This window comes from Lemur catta, chromosome 1 (genome assembly GCF_020740605.2).
Source record: "Lemur catta isolate mLemCat1 chromosome 1, mLemCat1.pri, whole genome shotgun sequence".
NCBI classification, from domain to species: domain Eukaryota; kingdom Metazoa; phylum Chordata; class Mammalia; order Primates; family Lemuridae; genus Lemur; species Lemur catta.
The window spans coordinates 177,878,662-177,886,869 of NC_059128.1; the positions used below are offsets into that span (position 1 = coordinate 177,878,662).

At 37.4% G+C, this 8,208-nt stretch overlaps 1 pseudogene; it reads left to right on the forward strand.

Annotated features, from left to right (window-relative positions):
* Positions 1-1,350: 1,350 nt before the first annotated feature.
* Positions 1,351-2,705, forward strand: LOC123644884 (annotated as a pseudogene).
* The last annotated feature ends 5,503 nt before the right edge of the window (positions 2,706-8,208 follow it).

Here is an 8,208-nt window from a genome sequence, read left to right on the forward strand (position 1 = left end):
TGTCAGCATTATATGAGGGTCCTTGTTTTTCTACACCCCCTACAAAATTTTTTGTCTCTTTTATTAATTATAGCCATTCTAGTGATTATGAAATGATATCTCATTGTGGTTTTACTCTGCAGTTCCCTAATGACTTATGATATTGAGCATATTTTTGAGTGCTTATTAGTCATTCATGTATCTTCTTTGGTGATATGTTTGTAATATCCTTTTCCCATTTTTTAATTGGGTAGTCTTCTTACTAAGCTTTAAGAAGTCTTTTTAAATTCTTGATACAAATCCTTAACTGAATATTCATTTTGCAAATGTTTTCTCCCAGTCTGTTGCTTGTCTTTTTCTTTTAAGTGATGATGTCTTTTGAGATACAAAAGTTTCAAAACTTATAATGTCCAATTTATCAGATTTTTTTCTTTTATGGACCATGCTCTTTGGTGGCATACATAAGAAATCTTTACCTAATTCATAGTCTTGAAACTTTTCTATGTTAACTTCTAAAATTTGCATTTTTAAAGATCTTATATTTAAGTCTAATATCCACTTGAATTAATGTTTAAGTATGATCTGAGTTTAGGATCAAAATTCATCTTTTCACATTTGGATATCAAACAGGCATTTCTGATTCCCATAACAATGCGATCTGTTATACCAAATACGATAGATAAATGAGTGACAATCATGCCTGACTGGCTTCCGATAGTGACTTAACAGCAGTTAGGTGAAGCTGGATGCCTAGAGACCAGAAGCTAAAACTCACTTGAGCCAAGAATTGTCAATTATGATAATTCAATTATTGAACATCAAAGTTCACCATGTTAGCTCTTACTCTCTGACCCACTGTCCAAGCTAATCTAATTTGTTCTATACTGAAGCCAAATACAAATGTAAAGATCTAATAAAAGTCCAGAAAGAGATTTACATGAAAACGTTATAACAGTCAGAAATGTTCAAAAACTGAAAATAATTCAAATGTCCAACAAGTGAATGGATAAACAATTGTGGTATAGTCATGTAATCAACTAGAGATGGTCTCTGAGTTAATGATGGTTGGACTTATGAATTTTCAACTTTACAATAGTGCAAAAGTAGAAACTGTACTTCAAATTTTGAATTTTGATCTTTTCCAAGGCTAGTGATGCACAGTTCAGTACTCTCTTGTAAGGCTGGGCGGTGGCAGAGAGCCACAGCTCCCAGTAAGCTCTGTGATCATGAGGATTAACAAACAACGCTCTACAGTGGACTGTGTTGCCAGCATTTTTTGGATACCGTGTTTAGTGTTTTTGTATCCCATCATGTCTACAAAATGTCCACATGTGTCTCGTGCTTCTGGTGAGAAGAAGGAAAGTACTCGAGATGAAACTCAAGATAATTGCCCGGCATGAAGGTGCCAAGCCAGTAATGGCCATTGTATCATTGAGTTAGTACGTTTGCAATCCACAATCTTGACCATCTTAAAGCATGCAGTGAAATCATCAACATTGGTTAAATACACTCTCAGCACAAAGAAAAGAGCTGGGGTGATTGGTGATATTAAAAAGTTACTTGTTCGTTTGGTAGCGGGAGCGGAGAGCAGACCCCAGAGAGCCCTGTGCAGCCCCACCGCCGCCGCCGGCCGAGTTACCATCACACGGGAGGAGCCGCAGCTGCCACCGCCACCGTGAGCGGCGAGGCCGAGACCCAGTAGCCCCCCGCCACCCGCGCCCTCAGCGCTGCCACCACCCAGCCCCGCACCCAGCCCAGCGCCACGGGCAGCGGCGCAGGGAGCGGTGGCCCCGGTGGCCTCACATCGGCGGCGCCTGCCGGCGGGGACAAGAAGGTCATCACAAGGAAGGTTTGGGGGACAGTAAAATGGTTCAATGTAAGAAACGGATATGGTTTCATCAACAGCAATGACACCAAAGAAGACGTATTTGTACACCAGACTGCCATAAAGAAGAATAACCCCAGGAAGTGCCTTCGCAGTGCAGGAGATGGAGAAACTGTGCAGTTTGATGTTGTTGAAGGAGAAAAGGGTGCGGAGGCGGCAAATGTTACAGGCCCTGGTGGAATCCCAGTTCAAGGCAGTCAATATGCGGCAGACCGTGACCATCATAGACGCTATCCAGGTCGCAGGAGTCCCCCATGCAACTACCAGCAGAGTTACCAGAACAGTGAGAGTGGGGAAAAGAATGAGGGACCAGAGCGCTCCTGAAGGCCAGGCCAGCAACCCCGGCCCTACCGCGGGCGAAGGCTCCCACCTTGCCACATGCGGAGACCCTGTGGGCCGCGACCACAGCATCCCAACCTCCTGTGCAGGGAGAAGTGATGGGGGGTGCTGACAACCAGGGTGCAGGAGAACAAGGTGGACCACCAGTAAGACAGAATATGTATCGGGGTTATAGACCACGATTCCGCAGGGGGCCCTCCTCGCCAAAGACAGCCCAGAGAGGACGGCAATGAAGAGGATAAAGGGAATCAAGGAGATGAGACCCAAGGTCAGCAGCAGCCTCATCGTCGGTACCCGCCGCAACTTCAATTACCCACGCAGACGCCCAGAAAACCCTCAACCACAAGACCGCAAAGAGACAAAGGCAGCCCATCCACCAGCTGAGAGTTCGTCCGCTCCGAGGCTGAGCAGGGCGGGGCTGAGTAAATGCCGGCTACCATCTCCACCGTTGTCGGGTTCAGTCATCCAACAAGAAGAAATGAATATGAAATTCCAGCAATAAGAAATGAACAAGATTGGAGCTGAAGACCTTACTTAAGTGCTTGCTTTTTGCCCGTTGACCAGATAACTAGAACTAGCTGCATTATGTATGCAGCATGGGGTTTTTATTATTTTTACCTAAAGATGTCTTTTTTGGTAATAACAAACGTGTTTTTTTTAAAAGCCTGGTTTTTCTCAATGCGCCTTTAAAGGTTTTTAAATTGTTTCATATCTGGTTAAGTTGAGATTTTTAAGAACTTCATTTTTAATTTGTAATAAAAGTTTACAACCTGATTTTTTCAAAAAAAGTCAACAAACTGCAAGCACCTGTTAATAAAGGTCTTAAATAATTAAAAATAAAAAATAAATAAAATAAAAAGTTACTCTTCACATGGATGGAAGACCAGACACAGAAGCGCATGCCGCTTAGCCTACTGACAATCCTGGTTAAGGCAGGAAGTCTTTCAATACAATAAAAAAGCACACCAATGATCCTATGTATATGCAAATGTTTACAGCAAGTCATAGGTGGTTCCAATGCTTTAAAAGCTGTCATATAATAATTTTGATAATGTGAAGGTCAGTGGTGAGGCAACAAGTGCTACTACTGAAGGTGCCAAGGCTTTTAAGGAAGAGCAGCATAGGGTAATTGTGGATGAGAAATATGTGCTAGAACAAATATGTTATGTCAATGAAACTAGCTTGTTCTAGAAGCACATGCCAGAGCATACATACATTCATCAAGGGTCCATGACTGTACCAATATTCGAGACATTCAGAGATCCTGTAACCCTGCTTTCAGGTGAAAATGTCACAGGGTTCAAAGTAAAGCCTCTCCTAACCCTACCGCTCCAAGAACACTAGAGCATTTAAGAACATGAGCAAGCATATGCATTCCATTTTTTATTATTATAATAAGAAAGCCTAAATGATATCAGCATTGTTTGAAGACTAGTTTTTGCACTGTTTTATTTTGCTGGCAAGAGAATATGGTAGGAAAAACAACATTTCATTCAAGATTCTTCTGAGCTTAAACAATGACCTAGGACATCCACAACACATTGGTGATATTCATCCTAACATAAATGTTGTGTATTTGAAGCTGAACACAACTCCACTCATTAACTAATGGACCAAGGTGCAATAGCTGAGTTCAAAGCATGCTATTTACACCACACGTTTGTGCAAGCTGTTGAAGCAACTGAGTCTGGGCAGTTTTTAATATTTTAAATGCTATCTGGAACATCACTGAAACATTGGAAAAAGTCACACAGCAATTCATGAATGGCATTTGAAAGAAAGTTTTGAAGACATATGTGAACACATTTAAAAGCCTTTACATAGATTCTGCTGTTGATGAAATAGTAAGTAATAAGATATTAGTGCTTGGAAAACAGCTAGAATTGGACAGTAATGAAGAGGATATTCATGACCTTGTTGGCGTTAAGGCTGAAGAGCTTTCCAGTGAGGAACTGATCAAATGGGAGAAAGAAAGAAGTAAAGAAGTTGATGCAGTGGAATAAGATGTTGCACCCGAGGCACCAAGAAAGTCTGCAGCAAAGAAACCTGTGGAGGCATTTGCTGTTATCAGCAGTGGCTTATAGATGTTAGAAGAAATTGATGTCAATTATAAGAAATTCACAAGAGCTGACAGGCAGATACAGGATGCTCTTGGTTGTTGTAAATATATAACGAAAAGAAAGAACAAACTGTGCATCAATGAAGAACACTATGCCTCTAAACCATCAACTAGTGTTCATGCCCCAGTGCCTTCTACCAGCTGTTCTTGAGCCTCATCAGAAGAGAATGAAATTGATGACCCTGTCACTGTAGCATCCCATCATGCAGCTTCAAGCATTCTTCAGGCCCTGTGGATTTCAAGTGTGCACGTCAATGGTGAGTCCCATACAACCATTCTGTTTTTTCGCTTTCAGTGCAGTATTCAATAAATTACATAAGATATTCAACACTTTACTGTACAATAGGCTTTCTATTGGATGATTTTGCCCAATTGTAGTCCAACATAAGTGTTCTGAACACATCTCAGGTACGTGAGGCTAACCTATGATGTCTGGTAAGTTAAGTGTAGTAGATATAGTTTTTACTTACATTATTTTCAACTTAAGATAGGCTTATTGGGATGTAACTTCATCATAAGTCGAGGAGCATCTGTACTACTCAAATATAGAAAGGAGAGAAGTACTGATTCACATAACAATTTGAGTAAATCTCAACCCATTACCCTGAGTAACAGAAGCCAAATACAAGAATAAATACTGTATGATTCCATTTATATGAAACTGCAGCAAAACTAGTGTTTGGCAATAGAAATCAAAACAGTGATTGCCTAGAAGAGAAAATTGATTGGGAAGGGGTGATGAGGAAACTTTTTAAGGTAATGAAATATTCTGTATCTTGATAGGAGTGTGGCTTTCACGTGTACATATTTATCAAAGCCCATCGAACTATAAATTATGTTATGACTGTAAATTGTAAACTGTACATTATACCTCACTAAAAAACACATTTTTAAAAAGTATTTTAAGATCTGACCTAGTGTATTAGTTTTCTGTTGGTGCTATAACAAAATAACACAAACTTAGTAACTTAAAACAACACGAATTTAGTATCTTACTATTCTTTAGGTCAGAGGTTTGAAATGGACCTTACTGGGCTATAATCAAGGTGTCAGCAGGACACCTTGGGGAGGACCTAGTCAGACCCAGTTTTTCCATAAGGTTTTGTGAGGATGTTCACATTATGGGTACTGGAAGGGACGCCTTCATAAGGTAAATGCAGTTATTAAAAACTCCATAGTTGTAAGGAAATGTTGCCATCAGAGAATCTAGTGGCTAACATGCTTAAAACTATCAAAAGTTCTTATAAATGCTTGTGATCTTAAAGAGAACTAATCTGAGATGATTTAAACCTTTGCTGGCCACAATAAAAATCTTGGGAAACCTTTAGTTTACCTGCACACTCATTTAAAACAAAGAGGCTATTAAACCTTCCAAAACAATGAAGATCATTCTATAATTGGTGTTTTCAAGTCTTCCAAATGAGATCAAGATTCTCTCGTAGCCTCTCTTAATGAGGGTGATCTAAAGTTAAGAAGAGACTCCAAAAAAGAATTAAAATGGCGCATGCAAAATATTTAAAGTTGACTCTGGTCATGCTCTTAATAAACAATATATATACAATATACAGTCACCCTGCTCAGTGTAAAACCCTGTTCTCTTTGTCCCCATCTAGAAGCATGTGTTCCTGGCTTGTGGCCGGGAGCCTGGTTTCCCAGTTTGCCAGAATGACCACTGTGGGTAGTTAACCCTTTAAAAGAAATAAAGCTCTCCTTTTTCCAAAGCATAAACCATTTTTTTTAAGTTAATGGTATATTCTGAAGATTAAATTAGATAATCCACATAAAACAACACAGTGCCTAGTTCATAGATAGTATTTGGATGTTAGCTATTAATTCAAGTGAAATCTTCAATAATTTTCAAATAAATGATAAAGAACTTGTAATTAAAAAGATTTATCAAATGCTTACTCTGATAGATTGTTTTCATGTTTAAAAAAAATTAAAGCACATTTTTTACAATCAAGGAGCTTCCAGTTATTCTGGGAAGGTCTGAATGAAACATGAGAAAATTTAAATGACAACATAGGGAAAATAGAAGGTCAATATAGTGAGGCAAGAAATCAGTCAGAAGGTTTTACAAGATAAAGTCTCGATGAATACTCTTGGTAAAAGTGTTATATTTTTCTTAAGTGACTACTTTTAGCAAGTGACTCTATTTGATTTACTGTATTCAAATAGTTAAACTCATTTTTACATATCTTATTTTTGCGTATGTTCTTATAGCAAGAATCAGTCAAACCTAAATATTTGTTGCAGAACTGCACACTTTGAGTTTTGACATTTATTTTCAATTTCCTAAGCCAGCAACTGAATCCTTAAAATCTGCTAGACAATACAGTAACCCAAGTGGAAAATGCTTTGAAAGCTCTTTGTAGTTGGCAATAAGGCTTTATTAATAACATATGTTCTCACATGATGGATGTACTTGCCATAATACCTATGGGCTTATACCGTTACTATTAGTATTTCCTCAAACAATTCCCTAAGTGACCATGTATAATTTAATACACCTAGCCTCCCCAAACACACTGTCTTGTGGATTTGTCAGTAACATATTTTAATGAGAAAAGTGTGCTCCTTAAATCAAATGTAAATTACTTTCTTGAAAATAATCTAACTACAGATATAACTCACTTTAAAAAATAGAATCTTACAATGCATTTGTTAAAAAATTTGTTAACTGAATCATGTTTCTCATTGATTTGCATTATCTCATTAGAAATGTGTTCTTATGGTATGAAATTTCACCCAAAGTGGATGAATACGACAGCTTAGAAATGTAGAATGTTTTAGATCACATATTAAAAGGAAATAAATTGTTAAAATAATGCATAAAATATATTTGTAAAAATTTTGTACTCATATATATAAATTAGGAAAATAAAACCTTAATTGCATAGCCTTTGTCAGGAGCAACTAAATAAGATTATAAATACTATAGATTTCATAATACTGTGAAATTCATTTATTATATTCCTCTTGACAAACAGTAGGGCTTGTCTACAGTTTACCTTGCTTGTTTTACAGACACTGACATGACCCTCTGATACATAATGGCACTAAAAATCATTTCCATTTCTTTCTCTCTTGTAAGTTATTTCATTACTTATTTATCAATATTTTCTCATATTAGTGATCACATTAATTTTGCTTAATTTTTCTATTGATATCTATTAATAGCTTCCAACAATATCTTAGCTTTCTGTTTACTCCTTAACTTTAGTTTGCATCACAGCATTTGAGTTCTTCATTTGGTAAAAATCAGGGACTAGGAATTTTGGTAATTTAGCCTGGTGTGTTCAATAGCTAAGAAAACATTATTCTGGTTCAAAAATGGAAAAAGTGACAGGGAGATATTGAACATACCTCTTTTTACTTTATTTCTATGTATTATCTCATGATTATAATTCTAGTATAATACCAGAAGTACTGTTGGTACTATAGTAATATGAGAGAGGTTGTTGGAATGTATATTTAGTTCTCAGATTCCCTTAAATTCAGAAAGCATTTCTTCGTTCCATTTTATCTTCTTCATTCCATCATCATAACTTGAATTCAGGTAGACTTTTCTTTCCCTGAACTATATATCCCAACAATCTAATGTAACTACACATAACAGCAATCATTTCAGACTAAATGCTGATCTAGTCTTCTTCCCATCCCACTGATTTCCGAAGTACTGACAAATTATATTCTTGAACACAACCCTAATCACCTTCCTGAAAAAAACATTAATAGCTTTTCTTTACTTAAGGAGTAAAATTCAAACTCATAAGCCTACAATTGAAGGTGTACTGTAATCCAACCTTGCTTTTCATCCATGCCTCATTTCTCCCTGACATTCTAAGAAAACTGGAGTACTAACTCTAACTTATCAACATCCACA